We start from the raw sequence: 23212 nt of genomic DNA on the forward strand, positions 1-23212 counted from the left end.
GGACACAATAGCCAGCTACATAATAATAATATTATTAAAGACCAGCTTGTGTGGGACACAGACAAAATAGTTATGTATCTGTATAACTTCATTCATATGAGCAGGTTAAAAAAATTTCAATTTTAGTGCACAGTGCTTACTTTCATATTTCAAATTACCGCTATATTAGTTTTAGAAATTACTATGTAAAGTCATGCTCATCCTTTGTTGCCAGATCAGGTCCTTCAAAAGTTTGCTTTCATGTCTTTATTCCCTTACCTGTGCCTGCTGACAGTAGAATAGTGCTACTAACAGAACACCTGAAGAAGAGGGACTACTGTTTCATGTTTGGCAATTCCCAACGTTAAATAAGCCTTTAAAATTAAAAAGTACTTTTTCCTAAAAGAATCAACACAGTAAAATTTGTTTATATGCCAAATTAATGTAAATAGAGTCTGAGAAAATACACCTCCTCATATATTTGAACTTGACAGGAATCATTAGATGAGTACATTTGGCATCTAGTGCCGACTAAACACAGAAGAGTTATTTATCAGTTGCTGTTGCAATTATGAAAAAATCTATGAAATCCAAGAGCCATCACAACCAAGCCTAATTTTCTTACAGTCTGAATACGTGGCATTCAACAAGATAATAAAACAGATAATGTAATAGGATCCCTAGTTTCTATTGTTACTGGTTTTCCCTACATCTTTATACCTTGTGTTTCTGTCAAAGGCTCTATTTAGTAGTGTCATTTATCAAATATATATTTTTATTTGTGCTTTGATGTAGCAAAGTTGTTATCTTGATTCCAGTGCATTTATATGAACTCATACAGCTTTGCTATGGTGAAGTTAATATTATTGATTCACCACACTAAAGCTGCAGGATTTTGATTGCTCCTCGTAACACGCTGAATATTCCCAGCATTTCTTTAACCCACCCAGGACTTAATATCTACAGATGAAATAGGCTAAAAGTGTTACTCAAATCAATTTGCAGAAATCACCACGTCTCACACCCTCTCTGATTTCCTGTAACAAATCTGCTCTGAGCACTACTATAAAAGATAATGAGTTTACTTGGGGAATACCTACCCGATATGAGCAAGAGTAGAATTCAACTGTACTCCACAGACAAACATAGCCCGTAAAGAAGATTCTACTAATACATACTAATTGTTTGGAAAGAGCTATACCAGCACTGAAAACAGATATTCTTTGCAGTTGCTTCGGGGAGACGAGCAAATTGTTATTCATATTTCATAATAGACCTATTTAGCCCCTGTAGTGGCAGGCAGTGGCTGAAAGACGGGACAACCAAAGCCAGGCAGAAAAACCACAGAGTGAACAACGGGCACGGGTGAGGAAGCAATTGTTAAATACACAGTGAGCGCTGAGCAACTGGAGGCACAGATAAGAGTCCCGAGCAATCAAATTATATCAGATTAATTCCTGACTCAAAAGTTATTATCCTCTCTGCAGAAGTGAAGCTACAGATCCATTAATAAAAAGAGAGGCATTGTAAAATATGAGCCGTTATACCAATTCTCTGTTTTGCTATCTGTTTGAGCAAGATGCCAATAAATAAGAGATCATTGTAACTGGCTTCTACTATTGTATAGTATGAATTCTTTTCTAACAGAGAAAAAGAACAAAAGCAACAGGACACCGTGTATGCGCTGTTTTCGTTACAGTTTGATTTCTACAGCAGGGTTTTTTGACACTAGGGTCTAGCAGTAACTTCGTGACTGCATTGCAACACACATGAGCAACGTAAATCCTATAGAGTTCTTTATTTAACACGTGCAGGGTTTTTTGTTTAGTTTTGTTTTCTACACAGCAGAAAGCCCCCAACACTAGAGTCTGGACAACTTACCGGGCCTGATTCCTTGCACTCACAGAAATTATAGCATCTCACTGATACCAGCCTTCCTTAACTGATACCTAAAATTGCTTAGGTAGATTGATTCAAGTCCTTCCTGAAGGGCAGCAAAAGAATCAGACTACTTTTACTGAAATGTCAGGTGCTGCATAGAAACTTTAAGCAGTATATCAAAATTCACAACACAGTGAACTGGTTGCAACTTGTGCTGTCACTGAGATGCGGTTGTCAGTTGGCGTATCTTATTTCCATGGCATTAAGGAAGACATTTTCCTCTATTGTCTTATCCCTATTTTTCATTTAAGTGAAGAGTTTTATGTTTTGCACTGTTTCCTCATCTTCTAACATTGAGAAGGGAATGCTGAGAAAAGAAACAAAAAATTCACACTCTTTGCAAAACTCTAACTTAAATCACAACTCTAATTTAAAGCACAAACCTAGATTTAATTAAATTGTTTCGTTCTTATGTATAGTTTCATTTATTCAGAAACCCTAGCCTGCTGTTAGCTCCAGCCAACTCTCTATATTCCGAACTTATGACAGGAATAAACGTTCTTAAGGAGTTTTTAAGGCTACACACCACAACCTAACACAAAAGCAAATCCTTAATACATAATTATTTACGGGAAAGAGAGTGGAGAAATATGTTTTGAAGTCAGCCTCCTGACTTTTTTGAATTGGTAAGCTTCTCCAGAAGACAGAGAAAGTTCCACAAAAGCCTGGTGCTTCTATCCGTCTTCCTAAGAACTCACCACCAATGAAAAGAAAAGCTTTTTGGGAAACCATGCACACAAGCTCTCCCGGGGAAAGCGCCCCTGAAATGCTGCTAAATCAGAGCACACAGCTGGTCATCACAAACCGAGTGATTTAACATTCTACAAAAAATAGCATTTTTTGCCATTGGTAAACCACTGAGTCTTGTGCTTTAAACACACAAGGCTCCTCCTAAGAGAAAGGAAATACAGTAGAGCTAGTGATACTCCTTTCTGCACCTCACCTACAGAAAAGAAATACTAAATCTTGATTCCTGATCTGGCCTTTATAAGGTAACCAAAAGGGATAACATTTTTGCTGTATTTTTTGTTCCAATTAGGGACAGATTTTGTTTTTGTCTGAAAAATAACACCTCATTTCATATGAGCTGGATCTGACATCACCATAGTTTTTATTGTCCACTTTAGTGAAAAAAAAAAAATTAAAAAAATTCTCCTGAAATTTGATGAGGCAAAAAGTTCTCTGCAAGTTCCATCCCTTTGACAAACATGAACATTTCTCTGTATACTGATTATTTTTCCATTTCATCCCCCTCACAAGTCTTAAAGCTATACACAAGACTTTCAAGGCATTATGTTACGAAGGCAACTCATGCAACTCATCATTATCTAGACCTCATTATTAAAAATTTTATTTTGGATTAGTAAACCACCCCGTTCTTTCAATGAATCTCATAACAGGGTGTGCTGAAGAATCCCCTTCTTTTAAGTTGATAAAGACCAGGGTAGCCTGAGCATATGATTCTGTTGTGGGTGGAATGAATTGAAGAAACAGCTCCATAAATGTATTCTGGATTTCCCTTGCCCCCATTCTACCTATATACGGGTTTCTGTTACCCATGTCCTACCTTCTTCAAGACAGTAACTTCGCTGATTCAAAAGAGAAAGGGAAAAATCAAGCGCTTACAGACCATGTCAAACAGGTCCCCTGGGATACAGCCAAAGCTGAACTCAGATCTCTGAAGACTACAGCGAAGCAACTCCTGGTTTAACAGTCCAAACACTGCATCAGCAGCATAATGACTACGTAGCACAAATCGCTAGGCTGCCATAATCTTGTCCTGACAGATCAAATTTGTTTAGTTAGGCAGCATATAAATTCATGCTAACTCAAAAGAGACTTGTCCACATTTGACTCTTATTGAACCTTCCACTGCTGGTTCCCAAGCTTTTCTGCCAGTCCCTTCATACACCATTAGTACTCCTTATCTTCTCTGGTCATGCTTCCTGGTTTTCATTAACTTACCTGAAGCGGAGGCTTTGATCCCAGTGTTTGCACCTTTTCTTTGATCAGCTGGACCTTCCTCTTGCCAATACATCCAGCGTCTGGAAAGACAACCTTGACAAGGCAAGAGCCTGGAAATCCTCAGACCACACAAAAACCTCTGGAGTTTGCTCGGTCTGGCCCTACGTGCCACAGTGCAAGACTGGGGTAGAGACCCTGCAGGCAGGAACCGCACAGCAGACTCCTGTTAGCAATGTGTGCAGTGCTGTAGTGTACTACAGCCACCTGTTGATGCCTCAGACTGAGGGACCCGAAGCAGCTGTTCAAGATTACCAAAAAGACTGAAAGAGAGAAAGGAGGATATGAGGGACCTGTTTGCAGGACAAGCAAAGTGCTCTGCTAGGTGGTTGTTTTCAACATACAAGCAGTGGAAGAGCTAAGCACACATACCTCAGTAGCAAGGACTGTTCGCTTCCTTTGAAGAAGAAAGGAAGCGTGCAGAAGAAATCTCGGCTGCCAAAGGGAACAGTCCCTTCAAGAGCGGAATAACGGTGCTGCTTGCAGACCTTTCTGTTTCCCTGGCACCAAGTAAAAGGTTCCAGAATTGAGCTAGGAAACAAGTCGCTACCAGACCAGGTAGGATACTTGCTCTTCTTAGTCTTCCATTCACCCATCCTTTCTGGATGCATGAACCAAGTTCAAGGCACTTTGATAACAAGGGTGTCTTGAACAAGGGATGTTAATATAGAGAAAATCTTTGATTATGTGCAAACATATTATGCTTGGTTACAAAAATATAGCAGCACAGACAAGTACCGTTAATGGATTTGGCATGGAAAATACAAATGTATTTGTCAAGAAGCTATTGTAGAACTCACATCAATATGACAACATTACTGTAAATGCTGCATAGCAGCTGGAGAAAAGGCCAATTCCAAGTTTGTCTAGGATTATCACAATTTTTAATCCGCATGGAGGCAAACTTATTTAATTGAAAATACTTGAAAGAGTGGAACAAAACTGCTTTCAAGGAAAACACAGACAATGGTGAGGTTTTTGATAATCATTTATTTCCTTTAGCGTAAATTAACTATAACATGATCTTTTGGAATAAGATGTGTCTGCAAACCATTCAATAGTAGGTTGTTAGGCTGATCAAACAGAAACACTGTGAATATGTTTGCGCATTTTCATTCATTACTCTTCAGCACATTGTTTTTTCCTGGTAGTGCTGAAATCAGTGGGAGGTTTAACATTGACTTTATAGGATCTCCTCAGGCTAAGAGCATATGAACTGAGGCCCGGCATGAGGTCCTGTATAGCTCTGAAAGCACAGTAACACCTTCACTGAAAGATGTTTTTTAATTTGGTTAAATGAGAATGCAATGCTGCTCTGTTTCTGGCAACAAAAAGTATCATTACAACGCACCAAGAACGGAAGCTGGCCAACAGCACGGTGTTTTAAGATTTGAAGATGACGGAAGAAAAAGTAATTATTCTAAAATAACAGAAAAACAATCAGATGAAGATTCTGCAAGAGATCAGTCAGATACTTAATAACAGAGCTTGAGTGAAAACCTAGAGCAGTCATTAAGCAAAGAAGAATGGGTGAGCTGGTCCTTTTTTGGGGCAAGGGGGAGGGTTTCCCATATGGTAACCATGGTAGTAGGTACATTCAAGAAGCATTATGTCAGGAAATATGAGCTGTCCTACCTCGCTGTCTCCACTCCATGTAAAAGGTGTTCAGAGGAGCAATGCTGAAAGGTTTGGATCATCATCATAATTTTCTAAAAAGGTTACGTAGCACCAAGGGCAGTTCATCACCCCATAGGATTTAGAGCCCCATGAGACAAAGCTTTATAATAAAGACACTACAGTTTACTGAAACGGGACTATATACTACAATTCTTGTGAGGGTTTGTCCTGCCTACTCCTGATCCCTCCTGGCTTTGTACATCTTTGAGCACCCCTGGAGGGACCAAAAAATACACAAGAGTTCTTTTTGCCCTTCTGCTTTTCAAAATTTCTTTACGGAAGACCTACGTGAAACTCATTTCCCCACTTTTCCTCCTCATCCAAAAACTTAAAGGTAAGAGCAGCACACTAAAAGTCCAGGAGGCAAATTTTTGAGTGTTAAAAAAAAGTGTCTTGGGATGGGAAACAAGAAAAATGTAACCATAATATTAGTGGCACCCACTTTAGTACTAGTATGTGCAAGTTCAGTTATGTGAACATATTCTGGAAACAGCAAAAAGGATTAGATATTCACACAATAACTAAGAAAATTCTTGGTAATCCAAGCGAGCACAAATTAAAAAATGTAAATTGCACAGGATTCCATAGTCAAATACTGTCTATCATAAGAGATTGGAAAAGCAAAAGAAATTCCCAGATTAACAGAATTCTTCATATTCTAAGATGTAGAACTGGCAGAACACAGAACTGGCAGGAAATGAATTTACTCAAAAACCAGCATGCACCTGCAGTACCTCTTCACTCTGAATACGTGGAGATGCTCAACTAAGCAGCAGCAGAGACTCCTCTCCAGAACTGCCAATGATGAGCTGATGTGCTGATTTTGCAGTGGATTCCCAAAACTTGTAGGTTCATATTCTCCAAGTTTATCCCAAATGCAGAACCTGGTGCACGAACCCAGCCGAGGCAGAACTCACACTTCTGGCGTGAGTCACAGGCAAGGCAAGGCAATCTGTGGGCTCGGCTTCCCTACGTGCGGGAGGCTGAAAGTGAGAGTAAGAGGCAAGAGAAGGATAGGACCACTTACCCTGGGGAAGAGTTTTTTACCTAGGGATGGAGACAGTCACAGATGCACACACAGTCTGACACCGAGCCGATGGCAACTGCTGTCGCTCCTAACTCTAAGCCCATTGCTGGTAACACCTGAACAACTTGACACAGGAACCTCCTACACAACAAATGCTAACACTGAGTCAGAGCGTCAGTTTGAAAACTAATCCACAGCATTCTCTATCACATTTCTGCACTAGCCTTGCTGCTAACCTTACATCCTCCTTGCTGCTGTTAATTTAACACGCGTTAACAAGAAGTTAACAGCTTCAGATCTACATCCTTTGTAGCCTTTTCACACCAGCTCGCTGGCATATCTATTATCCAACAAGACAACTAAGTCTACTATTGTGTTTTTTCTGAAACTACAAGCAAAAAGGTTCGGGTTAGCTATCAGAAGCTCGCTAGCGTAAGTAGGTGAAGCTTTCATCATAGGAAGACTTTAAAAACACATCGATGTCTGGTTAACTCTTTGGCCAGCACAAATCCTTTCAGCTGGATCTACATCTCAAGTAGCCCCTAACCACGCTGAGGAGCAAGGCAAGGACCAAAGTTCAGTCCCTGAACTCCCCTCAGGAGTCTCTTTGTGGCCCCATTGGTTTCTCTTGGCCCATTTTTCCAAAGCACCACATGCAGACACATCCATCCACATTCGCAGTTTGGTTCAGTGCACTTCTGCTCCTAGAAGCCCTTCTTTTGAGGTTCACAGCCTCTGCTCAATTAAACAAATATCGGCTGAGAAAAAAATAGGAAGAGATCATTTTTTCCTTGGAGCAGGGAGATAAACTACAAAAGTTCTCTGGAGTTTTCAGCCCTATTTCTCTATTATTTCATATTTGAGAGATTGGGAAAGTCAGGACTCGGCTCCCTTGCACTTCTCCCCAGTCACTGGTAATTAGTCCTAGAAGGAAGCAACCAGTCAGCCAACAAAACATCACTTTTCACAAGGCAGGTCTAACCTAAGAGATGGATATTTGAAGCTGGGGTCAGGGATGGTCAGTTAGTACATATTTAACTTGTGCAAAATGACTTTTAAAACTATTATTGAAACCATTTTCCAGCACAAATAGCTGCTATGCTGTGACTGAAGCCTAACACACATACATTGTGTTACTGTACGTGGCCCCTTGCGCTGGGACAGCTTTATTTTGGATTGAATCTGCATCCGAGCACTTCACAGCCATAAGAATACACGCTGCTGCAGCTGCACCCATTCCTATTTGTCTGACAGTGGGCCAGGAGGCACAGACAAGGCAGCATGTTGTGCTTTAAAGATTTCTTACCCCTTACCAGCCTAGGCACCATAAAATACTTATAGACTATTTTGGCTGGCATTTCATTGCAAATTCCATATGCTTAGCTGAACTATTCAATGCTCAGAATGACAATAAAGAGAAGATTACATTTGAATGCACCATGTAGCAAGTATTTTCCCCTTTAGCTGCTGTAGCCCATTATCTCCTAAAATAAACAACGCACAGCCTGCTTGCTCCACCAGCTGAGTTCCACCGTGTTAGACACCTCTGTGCAGCATAAGGATGTACGTGGCTCAAACACCTACTCCAGGGTACAGTCTCATCTCCAGTCACCGATATGTGCACACACAATTCCCTGTGCACCAAGAGAATAGAGCCCGAAGGGTGCGAGTTCTTTAATAGGGTGTATAATGGAAAAGGGAAAGCAGCAAGGCTGCTACAAATCCTTTCCCCAAGCAAGCTGTATGATTTTGCACTTAGCTATAGGCATAACCACATGATGATGCGGCACTTGAAATGATAAAGAAAATTCCCACTAATATGAGGGAACCAAATAAGAACAGTGTCTGATCTCCAGAATAATTTAATGCATACTGAAAGGAAACAGACACTATTATGGAAAATCCCCTTAAATAGTTTGTACTTATGTGCCATCACAAATCAACAAGGAAACTGAAATAAGACATGTAACTTAGGACATGCAGTAACTAATCTCTGCTGCACAACCATACATTTGTTCTTGCACATATAGTTTGGCAAAGCGGGATCACAATGTTGTATCTAATGCTAGCTTTGCAGGGAAAGACAGACAGTGCAGACTGAGACACAGGAGAACAGAAGAAGAAAGTGCCAACTAACTGAATGGGTTTAAAAGTCTCTCTTACCTTCCTTGCAGAAGAAACTGTGTCTACCATATTAAACTACTACTACGGGTAAACAATCTAGTGGAAAGGATGATCTTTTAGAAGCCACTACAATATTTAGGACCCTAAAGCAGCTCATTGGATCAGCGACCTAGCAATAAAGTAGTTCAGATTATCTCGGCTACATCCAACAATGAACTCTGGCCAAATGTCAGAGCTTTTAGTCTGCTTCAACTAAAGCTGGCCAGGCACCAGCCTTGTACAACAGCTCCAGCACAAACGCGGCTTCACACGGTCCTCCAAACATTTCTCCCTATTTTTTTTTCTTTGACTGGAAATTTTGCAATCTATGCGAGTTTAAAGTTGTTTGGGTTTTTTTGCCTAGGCTTTAAATACTAAATAGATCTCTCGGGATCTATTTTATATCACTTCATACATCCTTCTTTTGTCCACTGCACTCACAGCTCATAAAGTCTACTAATGTTGACTTTAAATACAGAACTACTGCGTATTTTTCTTCTCATTTCCCTTCCCTCTTTCTGACCGTTCAGAGCTGAACGACAGAACCCTTTGCGTTAAATCATGACCAGACCCATTAACGTTAGGGAACGTTCCCCATTAAAAAGGCAATATATTGATATGCGAACGCTCCACTCACAAAAGCTTTTTTCCAGCACTTCATTAACATTTTTCCACCACCGAACCATTATATCCTCCCAAAGCGTGTCTCTATTGTTCCCTTTCCTCAGCACACCACTAACGACACAACAAAAGGAGAGGAGGCAATTGAGGGTAAATCAGTCAAACTTCCCATCGGGTTTCCCTTCCCCGCTCCTGCCATCTGTGCTGGCTGCCGCGGTACTACGTATGTTTCAAGACAATACCGCAGGGGTCACGCACCAGGCTCCAGCCACTTGCGTCTGCTGTTGCGATTGTCACAGGCCAGTACTGCTGCTGCCTGCCTTCACCCGTACGTCTGCGGGGACGGCTTCCAGTCACCGAAACTGTAGGCACACAGCGGAGCTCCCAGGGCTACAGATGCCCTTCTCCGCGGGAAAACTGGCGACCCATCCCCTGGTTCGTACCGTGTCATTTACGAATCGCAGATTTCAAGACCTGAGAGGCAACACGTCGTATTTTGAATGGCCTGTTTACTCCCAAGAAACTCCCTCTGATAAAAGATTATCAGATTAAACTGTCATTTTGGCAAAGAATAATATTTTTGAAGAAATAAACAAGCAGGAAGGTTAAATCATAAACAAGGTTAGGAATATGTGAACGCTTCTTTCTACTAAATTAACATCAGCAAAAGACAGAATGAAATATTGATCCATGTTTCTGAATTAGCTTTCTGAGGTTTGCAGCCACCTTTTCATAGCCGTGAACATAGCGCAGCAAAAAAAATTGATCATCACTCACTTTGCGAGCTGAACTGCATGGATCGTTAATGGTTGACTTGTTAATTAAATACGGTAGCAGAATCCTAGATTAGTCCTGTCTTTATAAGAACACCATTAATAAACCTGTTTTTCAATTTAGGAAACATCATCTCTGCATACAGTAGCCATTGTAATATTCCTGCCTAAGTACAATAGTTCATTCATTACCTTGACAGGTTGCATCACTTAGGCTGTCCACAGGAATATATTTAATCAGCTTGCAAATGCTATCTCTGTTTCCATGTAGAAGCCCCACAGACACGACGTCTCCTTTAAATCTCACATCATCATTTTCATAAACCAAAGGGCACAAAAACCAAACACACAAACAAGAGAACTGCAGTAGGTTTTCTTATTTATTATTTGGCGCCACACAAGAATTCTCTTCTTTCCGTTTTTCAGTTTCTAGCAGCGTACGCGAAACGGAAAAAATACACATAGAATCAAAGAATCGCCTAGGTTGGAAGGGACCTTTCAGATCATCTAGTCCAACCATTGACCTAACTCTGAAAAAACCATCACTAAACCATATCTCTAAGCACTATATCTACATGTCTTTTAAATACCTCCAGGGATGGTGCCTTAACCATTTCCTCGGCAGCCTCTTCCAATGTTTAATAACCCTTTCAATGTAAAAATTTTTTCCTAATACCCACTCTAAACCTCCCCTGGTGCAACTTGAGGCCGAATGTTCAATAAGGAACCCAAACCAGTTCAGTACAGCTCTGCCCTTAGTCCTTTTATATTCATATTCCACTATGAACATGAGCACGTACAACATAGTGCAACAGCTGTGGGTGCCTTATTTTTGGTTTACCATGTGATGCATCAGTAACATTGATACGATCTAGCCCTATCTTTTCTCAAGTATGGTATCCAAGGTCAACGCTTGTTCTTTCAAAAGACAGCAAGTGCTCCTGGGAAAAATACTCGAGGAGCCCTCAGAAAATTTGTAGCTAGAAAGGGATGTTTTTTTGAAAGTTTCTGTAAAACATCTCATGCAATCACATTGACTAACACTCATATGTTATATATATGCGTACATATCATATAAATATATACACAAAGAGAAGCATCCTTCAAAAATCTAAAAATATAATTTAGGGACTGTAAGACTGAACGTATGACGATTAAACACCTAGCGCTTTGAAATGCTGAGGTAGCAATACTGCTAAAATGCATGCTGAGATTCAACCCTGCCTTCATTACGCAGATAAAGCCGTCACTGTGGAAGTGTAAGGTTGTCTTTTTGGCTTGTACTTAATCAGGCTTCAAGTATGTATTGCTAATAACTGTGAATAACAAATTAATCCAAAGACTGGAGCATACACGCGTATAGAAGACTGACGAATGGTTGTTAAGAGGTCTGTTCCAGCGATAGGAAACTTCTTACACGCTTTTACGAAGTGGATTTATTCATTCTCACAAATCCTTAATGAGAGCTTCACTATTTTCCATTTTAAATCTACACAAAAGGAAATTTTAGAAGATAGCAACTTAAGAAACAAAGCAGAGACCAAATGATGAACATACATGGTTCTTCTTCTGCACACTGTGCTTTTAAGGAGGTGCAATTGATCCACTTTCAGTGGAGGTTTTCTGATGCACATAAACAAGACAGTTTCAAAGCAAACCCTTGGTATTTTAAGATATTTACTTCGCCTCCATTTCCAAGGACAAAATTTCTCACCCACAAAAAGAGCATGACCAAAATTCTGTCTTCAAGGACTTCTGGTATGACAGCTTTGGTGCTGATTAGATATCTTATCTATGAATCCAACTCCTGCTGGTTCAGTAACTAAGAGTATTTTGCCATCCCTCCCCCAAACCTAGCTTAGTAAATTAAGGTGTCAAACCTTTTTTACCCTCAAAACACATCACAACAAAAGAGACAGGTCTCTAAGCGTTAATCAATAATTTCCCCAATCCGTGCTCTAAATGTGAATTATGTAAAAGTATGGTGAGCAACTTGGGAGGCAGAAGGAGGGAACCCATCTTAATTCTGCATGCAAGAGATACAGCTTTTTTTGCTTATAAATGGATCCTTACACTTTTAATGGATCTTTATACTTTTAAACTAAACACAAGCTTTCAAAGTCTATAGCAAGAAAATAGTTACTCAAATTCAGTGCAGTCCTACGAGATTTCTGATTATAGACTATTACTATGTTTTTACTATATTAAGTACTAATAAATATTATTTATGACATAAATAGTATTACAATAAACGTACTTTTGAGATCATGCCTTTGTGTCTATAAACTGGTACAAGAGCATTGATTTACACCGGAGCTAAACCAAATTACACCAAGAACAGCGTAATTCACTCTAGATTCATAGAGCTGATACTAACAGTATTTACCTTGCATTCAAATTGAGAACAAACGGCTTAATCCCATCACTGGCATGAAAAGAAAATCATGAAAGTAAATCTGTACAGTTTACTGGATTGGCCACAACGTCTGTCCAAAATGGAGAGAACTGTCACTAGGAGCCAAAGCCACAATGTTGTGGAAGCCATTTGTGTCTGTGATGTTTTGCAAACGTTCACATAAATTTTTGTCAACTCTGGTAGTTTTAGTAGACACATGATACGGTACAGGGGAATGTTTTGCATGAGGGAAAGAGAGGAAAAGGGGAAGAGTTGGTGATTAAAACATTAATATCTGCATTCTGGAATATTGATACCTACTTGAAAATGGATAGACTTTCCCCTCAAATGAAGATGTTTTGTCATAGAATCTAATTCTGCAGTTTATCCTATTTTTAATGGATTTTGTTTGCTACTTTCTATCATATAGTAGATTATGAAACAGTTCATAACAGGCCTTTTGCAAAAAATAACGGCATTTATTGTGTTACAGTGGTTGCAATTAAAAAGGCAGTATTTCCACACTGCTACAAAATAAGGTATTGAATGATAAACTACAATCTTCTGTCTGCACAGAGAATAACCAAGATACTGCAGATATCTTATTTAATGGGGAGGAAATCTTTGCTTCTTTTGAATTACTTTAAATGCAATTTTCTTTGTTAAGGAGATACTGAATAAATTATAGTAGTTAATGTGCTACTTAGATGGACTCAGTTAATATCAGATATTCACAGACAGCATAATAGAGTAAATCAAGATCAGTATGATGTCCCTCAAAGGATGAATAATTAAGTCTTAGCTGCAATACATACAAAAACACAGGGCCGCTGAAAATTTCCCTGTGACCACATCGCTGAGGTTCCCATTTATTCTGAAACCATTACAGATAATGCCTCAAAACTCAGACTACGCCAAGTCTGGATATAAAAATGTATCCTTTTCCAGAACAATGTTTTAACGCTGCACATCAATTTGTATTTGTAGTAACGCATTCCTTCAAGGGAAAAAAAAATGCATTAAAAACATACATCCGTGGATGTGCAAGTGTATTTCAGTTGTACTATCTTTGGTGCCAGAGATGCAGCTACTACTTTACCTACAGAGGCTGCAATTTGGAGGGAAGAATCGGATTATCTCAATGGCAATACAGCCATTAATCAGTTTGTGTTGACAATTGACAAATTTTGCTCCTCAAGCACTAAAATAGTTATTTTTGTCACATGGTCATATAGCCAATCTATTTAGTTTTGCTGTATCCCACATAATTAAAAAAAATTATTCCTTTTTGAATGAAGCACATCACTTATAATCACAAATTAGTACAATTAATTCTTTAAAATGAAGTCCAAGAGTTGAATGATTGCATACTAGCATGGGTTCAGTACTTTTAATATTAAGTCTGGGGAAAATGAGAAAAAGAAAAAACCTGTATTCACTTCAGTTTAGTATTTTCTTAAATACTGATCATCAACCCTAAAATTTAAGAGAGATTCCAAATCTGACAGTTCAATTGTAGATTATGGGGTTTTATATTTACAGTTTGGTAGTCCATATGCGAAGTATTGTATAGATTATTGCGTAAGGCTGATGTCAGCCAGCTGCCAGGCGCCCACCCAGCCGCGCTTTCACCCTCCGTCCTCAACAGGGCAGGGGGAGACAATGAGATGGAAAAGGTCACAGATCCCATTAAGGACAGGGAGATCACTTACCAATTACTGACATGGGCAAAAGACTTGACTTAGAGAAAATTAATTTAATTCTTTGTCAATTAGAGTAGAATGGTGAGAAACAAAGACAAAACCAAACCACCTTCCCATTCCCCCTTCATCCCAGGCTCAATTTCACTCCTTCGTTATGACTCTCTGCCTCTTTCCCCCACCCCTGCAGGACATGGGGAATGGGGGATTGTGGTTGGTCCATAGCAGTTGCTCTGTGTCGCTCTTTCCTCCTCACACTTTTTGCCTGCTCCAGCATGGGTCCTTCTCATGGGCTGAAGTCCTTCAGGACACATCTGCTCCTTCGTGGGCCCTCCACTGGCTGTAATTCCTTCAGGTTGTATCCCCCTTTTGCAACAAGGAGTCCTCCACAGCTGCAGTGTGGGTAACTGCTCTAACATGGCTTTCCATGGGCTGCACGGAAATACCTGCTCCACCATCACCTCTCCCACAGGCCGCAGAGAAATCTCTGCTGCTCACATCCTCTCCTTCTTTCTTCTCTGACCTGGCTGTTTGCAGGGTTGTTTCTCACACTTTTTTCCTCACGCTGCTGTGTGGTCTGTTGGCCTTTCTTAAATACGTTTCCATAGAAGTGCCACCAGCTTGGCCGAGATGTTCAGCTATGGGTGCAGTGGGTCCACTGCAGTCCCACCACTACCAGCACCTAGATACCTACACCCAATACAATTATTTACTGACAAACAGATTGTTTCTATGCATTGTAGCAGAGTACTCAATTCCTCAGACTCCTAAAGCAAGAACTTAATGCCAAACAGCTACCATTTACCAGGAAAAACGATACACCAAGTTCCCAGTGTAACTGAGGACAGCTTTCTCCTGATGCAACACACTCCCAAACACTTCAAAAAGGATAAAGAGCTTCACAAGCTTTGACGTTGGCAAAGTCCATTCTAAGAAAACTGAACTCTACACCATGCTTAAACCAGGCGGCATTTTCACAGACAATCCACAGACAGAAATTAAGACCTTGAAGAAACATTTTTATTTATTTAGAGAATAAAATGTACACAAAGTATAAAAATAGATTAAAATATTCATTGAGGAACTCTAAATTTAATACATAAATTCATTAGGGAAGCAATAAACATACTGTATAAATTAATTACTTTGTGGTTATCCTCATTAAATGCTACTTAATGAGTTAATAAGCTTGAAAAGCATCGACAAATTGCTAATGTACATGTACAGGATTTTTCTTTTTTTTTTTCTTTAAAAAAAAGCAGCATGTCTAACAATGCTGCAGCTCCGGATATAAGCTAGTAACATTTATGCAAGGTGGTCACTTTATCTTCTAAACTGTATTAACAAGTACCTTTCCCCACAGGATTTTAATTTGCCAGAAAAGTGTAGATTTTACAAAGTTTGACTGCAGAAGGTACACTTGCTAAGGTTTAAGAACTACCTGTTCCTTAAAATTAAGAAGAAAACTTCTTATTTGTATTACAGCATGACTTCCTGCTTCTTGGGAAATATTAATCAGAAACATACATACACACATATATATGTATACACACAGACGCACACATAAAAAAAATAAATTTCTACATTTGAGAATTATACTCAGGCTTTTGTGGTTTTCCAGTGTTTGAGGGTGATAAACACATAACCACGTTGGCACAGTTACAAATTGGGAAGAGGCTGGGCAGCACTGGGGAAAGACGCATCCAGCACCAATAAATACTATAACTTCTGTGATGGTGTATGAGCACTCCAGCATCGACTGAGCTCTGTTATTAGCATGCTATGGAAGACTGAAATGGTGTCCCCATTTGTCACGTCACAGGTATAGACTGCTTATGCTCTCATTTTCTGGAGCACAAAGGCTCAAAGTGTTGTTGGTCTAGGTTGTGATTTACGCAAAGCAAAAAAAGCCATATGCACAAGTTTTTCACTTGCTCTCTTCCCATGCCATAATGAATAATTGAGAGAAGATGGCAAACTGCATCCCAGAGTACATTAGTCATATTGATATTATAAATACCTTTATTTTAAAGTAAAATATAGCCTGAACACATTTTTGACTCTGATGCAGCTGCATTGCATTAACTAACCATGGTTCAGTGAATGTATCGATAGAGGGTCCTCTCACCTTCCCAAGACATATACAATTCACACTGAAATTACCAGTGCTACCTTGATAAAATATTTAAAGCTATCTTTAACTGTTACACGCTCAAACAATTCCTTAGATAACCTTGGGATATTAATCCAGTTTTTCACCCCCTAAATTGATTTTGTTAACTCCTTAAAACTAACTTACAGCAACAAAATCTAATTCCCCTTTGTAGGAACGATAAACAGATAAAGAAAGTAGTATTTCGAACAAAGACTGTCAGTCCTTTTACGGGATTCTCATTCCTTGGATTATGTTCTTTTTTCCCTAGGAATACCCAGTCCAAGGAAATCAGTGTGCTTAATTCCTGATTCTTTAAGAATCATGAGAAATATCTGGCAAATTTTGATGACTATGGTTACACACACATACACACAAAAAAAAAAAAGCAGTTTCCAGCATCCTCCAGCACGACCAGTCCAAACAGGTAAGATCTCTGTATCGGTTGTCAGTACAAGAAGCCTTTTGAAACAAAATCCAGAAGAAATGAGCTATCAAAGCAACATCAGAGAATGCTACAATATTAATCTGGCATCATGTAAACCACTCTGCACAGCTATGACAGTAGCATTAACTCCATAAATGGAAAAAAAAAAAGTAAAAAAGGTACACTTCACGAGAACAGCTACCAGAAATTCTTTCCTTAAAAGTAAATAACCCTGTAGCCTGCTGTTTAAGCAAACCTTGAACTCTTTTAAAACCTAGTCATTCTGTAAACAGAGCCATGTCCATCAATCACACTAAGTCTTTAGACATTTTCAATTGATTTTGGTCACTTAAGACTAATTCACAAAGGATTCGAAAGCCAGAGCACAGTTAAATGCCATCTCCACGACTAGATAAAAACGTACATTAAACAAATCAAGCCATACTCATGTTACAAACAGGTCCTCAAGAGTTTTGTGCTGACACTTAAGCAATAAGAGAGCTAATGAGAACAGCTATGCTCTGCTCAGCACTGTTTAGAACACTAACAAATTGACTTTAGATGATTTGTCATCAAGTCCCTGCAGGAAGAAGCCAAACCATGTAAGGGGGTGGGAGGGATGGAGAAAGTCAGGTCACAACATACTCATCTAAGGAAATCTTTGATCCCAGGCTAATTACTGGGATAACAGTAAAAATGACACTAGAAAGAACATTTAAGGTGGAATAAGTTTAACCATTGATCTCACTTATATATTTTTGAGGTATTGATAGGCGCTTTAACCTTCATTCATGTCTTTGTTTTCAGTAGCCATGATAGTACTTTGAAAGAACCGTTTTGAAAAGAAATTTAAATGCAGTTTGAAACAGAAGAACCACAATCGGCCAGTGCCTGCATTTTCACAAAAACAGCCACTGGAGTCACAAAATGAAGGATGGGTGGTGTGGGCTGGGACTGGTTTTCTTACTGTTTTCCTTTAATGTATCTTATCTTATTATTTCACTCCTAAACCATTACGTCTGTGGAAGAGAAGAGGAAAGGTCATCAGTAGCCAGTGGCAGTGCCAGCTGGGAGCTCGAAATGGCACTTGTAGTTTTCAGCTGTCAGACCTTGGCTGAAATTTAACAAGTGCCAATAAGAAGCGATCTGCAAATCTGTAGCTTTTTTTTTTTTAAACTAGCAAGAATAAATGAAGGGCTTTGAGAGCAATTCAAAGTCTATTATATTATTACACTTATACAGAAGTATCAGAAAGTTGTTCAGTCTCACCGGTTCCTGTGTTAGCAGAACTCCCACCCACGTCCTGCACTTAAAACACCCAAGCAAAAGGGCATTCTGTATTATGTACCCACTCCCTGCTAAAATTCCCTATCTCTTTTCTCTCCGGTTGTTAAGTTTTTGGGAAAGTAGACATTATAGATAAAATGAGACCAAATAATAGTCGTCACATATTGACTCTTACTGGTGGTATCCACGAATTGCCAATGTCTTACCAACAATGAATACAGCTGAAAATGCTGAAACGATATTTCAAGGAAGATGCAGAAAGCAACACAGCTACACGAGTATCTTCTGTCCCCATCAACACAGGTCTTTGGATACAACCTCACATTTTATATCCAAAACCGTATCTTTTGTGAACTAGACCGGCCTCTCACAAGCAGCAGGCTCCACGGGAGAACTGCGTGTGTTTGAATCGAGAGGGAATTCACACACGGTCACCCAGCCCAAGAGCAGGCCCCCCCAAAAAAAAACTAAAACAGCTTCCTCCGTAACTGCAAGTTCAGCAAATATGCTGCAACATCAGCTGCAACATTGCTGTCCTTCCTTTCTGAGAAGATCAGCTAACAGATAAGCACCGAGAGAGAGGAAGACACCCGGGCCCACCCACAGCCATTCCGAAACGCCAGCCTGCTTATCGGCACAAATAGCCCTTTCAGAATGTGCACCCCCAGCCTACCAGCGCCCCAGCACCTCACACCGGCCTCTCAAATATCCTCCTCACCGCTGCAGGAGAAGAGGCTGCCTCGAATCAAGAGCCAAGGGGAGTGACAAAAGGGCACATGGTGCTTGTCTTCGGCTGCATGCACGTTTCTTTGATTTCTTAGACTCGACAAATCGGTGCAGACCAGCTACAGCACGCTGCTTAGGCCCATCACCCTCATCATGCACTACAAATCTGGGAGGCCAAATTTACCTGCCACGCCGGTCGCTATATTTCATGAAAGGGCATGGCTGTGCCCATGCTCAGTTGCACAACTTGACCGATCTGCGGACAACTCAAACACAATAGTTGGCTTTGTCCCTTAAAAGCAGATCAACATCACCCTTCCTTCCTCTGCTCCCAGGGTGCAGTATGTTCTGAGGCCCTTGGTTGGAATTTCTCTAGCCATCCCAGAGCTACTAACTAGCACTGAACTGACTTTTTAAAAATCCTACGTATTTTATTTAAATTACAGTCTTTAAAATCTTAAGATCTAGCTAGTCTAATGATGGCTTACTATATACAGCAGAAAAATAGAAATGGAATGTGTTCTTAGCTAATGAAACTCCTCTGACTTAAATTATATTTGCTGTCTCATTTGTCCCTGTGGACACTACCTAATTTCCCCCTTGCTCTTCTCTGTGATAGACAGAAAGTTTTTTGGGAGCAGGGACTGTCATTTATTCTATGTCTGTACACGACCTAGGCCACCAAAGCCCAAAGGCTTTGAAATGCTACTGCATTTCAACGTCCTCATCAAATAATGAGGACATTTGATGTGGGGGGTGGAGGGTCAGGTTGGGACTAGATGATCTTTAAGGTCCTTTTCAACCCAAAGCATTCTATAATTCTATGACTGCTCTTTCTAGCAGACACGACTTGCAGTAGCTGTTTTTAAAACTAATAATGAGGAGAAAGTTTGAAAGTGGCATCTTCCATTCTTGGAAAACTGTATCAAGAACATAGTAAAACCACCTCACTCTGCCTTTTTTGCACTGTTGGTAGCTAGATTAATTATTGTTCAGGTATTTAGGTCGACTAGAACCCGACTTCCATCAGGCAGGGAAGCACAGGCCTGACTGCGGCCCAGGGACTGCAGCAGCAGCAGCCACCGCCATCGCAGCCAGCGCGACGCTGCGCAGTTGCTGTGGGCTCTCCCCCTGCGTGCCCAGGATTCCTCTTCCTGCAACAACTGCCCAGCTACCCCAACCCACCGCCTTTTAAGTAAAGCTTGGTAAGGGAAACGTAACATCATCCTTGAACGTCCTCTGTTCAACTAAAAGTTGAGGGAATATGACAGGGAGTGGAGGGAGCAAGAGAACAATGACCAATGCAAAAAAACTACCAGTCCTGTACCAAAGAATGAAATTTCCACTTTTCCGCAGGATAAAAAAAAAAAAAAAAAAAAAAACCACAAAAAAAACCACAAAAAAAACCCCCAAAAAACCCCCTCAGCATTCTGTAAGGAAATAGATGCAACAAAGAAGTATTAACACAAGCATAAATTCAGAAAGCCTGGACCGTAGCTACAGCAATAGATAAACACACAAATAAAAACTTCACTTAGACTGTGAAGCTATTAAGTGTCTGTAGGTGAAAGCCACCATGAGCCAGCTTGGCTTCCTCAGTCTTTACTCACTGGGGTAGGATTCCCCACCCTGATCAATGGTTTTGGTCTCAAGACACTGAGTGTCTATTAGAGTACCCTGCAGCTCCTGTGTGCTGTTTCTGCCCACATTTCCTTTCACAGGAGGAGAAATTATACATCTGTAAGCATAGAAGAGATGATTAAATACCAAAGTCTCACTTGATACAGAGTTGGAGTAAAACTGCTGATGCTGTCGCCATCCACTTACCCCTCTGTGTAGTAAGCTTACAGCCACCACCAGGGCTAGGGTCTCTTCACTGGCAGTGCTCGTATTAAAACCCAGCTAGATCTGACACTCAGGAGTGCTTCCAAGCTCTTTATATCACAGGCACGAGGGGGCAGTTAAGGGCAGAAGACCTCCTGGGAGAGTGCTAGAGAAATGTCCCAGGCAGAGGAAGCCAAACTTGGCAGGGTCTGTACCCATACTGTTCGTCCAGAACAGACCTCGAAGCAAATTAGCCAGCCAACAATGCCTTTTTTCCCCCCCCTTGCCCCTCTTCAGAAGGAACTACTTCTCTATCTCTGGTAGGGATACTGAATTAATTAGCATATACGCAGTGTGAACAATCAGGAGACTTGAACCTGGGACTTAAGCGAGAGCCAAATTATTGGAGGCTAAAACACATTCAGTGAGAAATAGTGAAAAGGGTCAAGGAAGTACCGGGCCACTTGACATCAAAAACAGTATCTGCGGTAGGAAGTGGAAGCAGAGCAGAGTAGCTTGCAGTGTTTTTGTATCCTTTCCTTTATATGGCTGTGTTGGCACACTGGGATGTAGACGAGCATGTCCTGCTGGGAAAGGAAGAGATGTGACAGGACTGAGGAATCGCAAGCCCAGGGCACGATCTCACATGCTGAAGCGACTCCGACTGTTTTTGCACTAAACACACATAGCCACGCTCAGTGGCCCCCAAGCATACAGCAGCTCTTCCTAAAAAATGAACCATTTTCTTTTACAAAGAGAAACAAGCAAAAGATTAGTTTAAAAGCCTACGACAACTGTTGTGCAATAAAAACAAGTGACAAGCTTTTAGGCTTAATTGCTTCATCAGTCCAATAAGGGAATGAAGTATTCTGAGCCTGAGAGCTTGTTTGTTTCTTTTCCAGCTACATCTATTAAACTAATAAACAGATCTCTCTCTGTAGACCTTATTTATATTATATTACTTCAGACTGGTTACAAAGCTCACCATCTTCAAAAACATTAAAAACCTTGCATTTGAAAAGAGCAAATTATTAGGCTTTAATTCTGCAAAGCATAAACTACCTTCCAGAAGTAAGGATTAGTCAAATTTATCAATCTCTGAAGAGAGCAAGCCTGCTTATCGAAATGAAGACAACACTTGAGGGATCTCCTCCGAGAAGAAAACTTCTCTGACCACCTGCTTGATGGGCCAGGATATTCTCTACCAGGTTCTCTGTCCAACTGACACATCCTACATAGATTACCTGGAAGCAAGCTACAACAACAGCTTTATCCTTTCAAGGCCGGGCTACATTTTAGAGCAGGCTCATGGCTGCTCCAAGTTGCACCTTACCATCTACGTTTATCCAAAGCTGCCTTGGCTGCTAAGAACTGCAAGAGCGGACAGCCAGTACACCCTGGCTACACCCTGAGTTCTCCTCCTCACCCTTTGAAGGCCAAAGATAGCTGTGGTCTGAAGCAATTCGAGCATGCCTTCTCCACTAGGTAATATCTGAGCAGAATCTGATCCTACAGATGCATGTTCTAAAGCCAGAGTCGTTTGGGTTGTGATAACTGACTATAATAGGTTTCTGTAAACACTTGGCACATATCTGTCTTTGCCATCATGTAAAAATAGAACAAATAATATTTCCTTATAGACATTTTCTACAGAACATTGTCACAGAAATAAAACTCTCTACAAGCACTGCAAGTTAGTGGTTCTGATTTCCTTAAGGGTGTATTTTCCATAAAAAGTCTTGCTCCAGTGCTAATTACAAAATTAGCAAGAAGCTTACAAGTAATTAGATCGGGGTGTTAAATCACTAAATGTTCCTTAAATAAAACTCCTAATTAGGACACACTGCACATTTATCTACAAGCTAGGTCTGACAAACTGCCCAAACTGTCCCTTTCCAGCTGACATCCAGGACTCTGCTGGGGAGTGCTCTCTTCAGGAGAGAGTCCTCATTTGACTCGTGCAGGTACAGGCAAGGACTCGTGTGCCCTTCCCCTCAGACCCCAAAGCAGAAAGGCATAGCCGAGTCGTGGCCATACATTCAGACACCTACCACCACAAGGTCATTCATCTCTCTCTTTTGATGACATAGGGAGCCCGGGCACTGGCTCAGATTAAGCTTCCGTGATGGGATTTAGCTGCTGATATCATAAAAATATAAAACTATCAACACTATCTCATCTTCCCTCCTCCTACACGGTATTTCTCAGACTCCAAGATAAATACAGCACCTGACACAAAGACATCTCAATTGAGAACTGATCAACAGTAAACTACTGCAATACAAACAGCAATAGTTACAATTCCTTTATAGCCCGCTTATCTGAGACAGACATGACTGCTTCAAAAAAACCACAACAAAACAACGCCAAAACTACACTGTCATTGCATGCATCCTGCAGTGTTTCCAAACATTTTGTATCTTATTCTAATCTCAAAACAAAAACATCCATGATCTCAGAAAAGCAGATGCACAGACCTTTGGATATCAAAAGGAAAA

At 40.4% G+C, this 23212-nt stretch overlaps 1 protein-coding gene across 2 annotated transcripts in view; it reads right to left on the minus strand.

The window, feature by feature from the left end:
- The window catches only part of MYO16 (myosin XVI), a 400883-nt gene that overhangs the window by 372428 nt on the left and 5243 nt on the right, over positions 1–23212 (minus strand). The window lies entirely within an intron of this gene.

The sequence above is a fragment of the Larus michahellis genome, chromosome 1, assembly GCF_964199755.1.
Source record: "Larus michahellis chromosome 1, bLarMic1.1, whole genome shotgun sequence".
NCBI lineage: Eukaryota > Metazoa > Chordata > Aves > Charadriiformes > Laridae > Larus > Larus michahellis.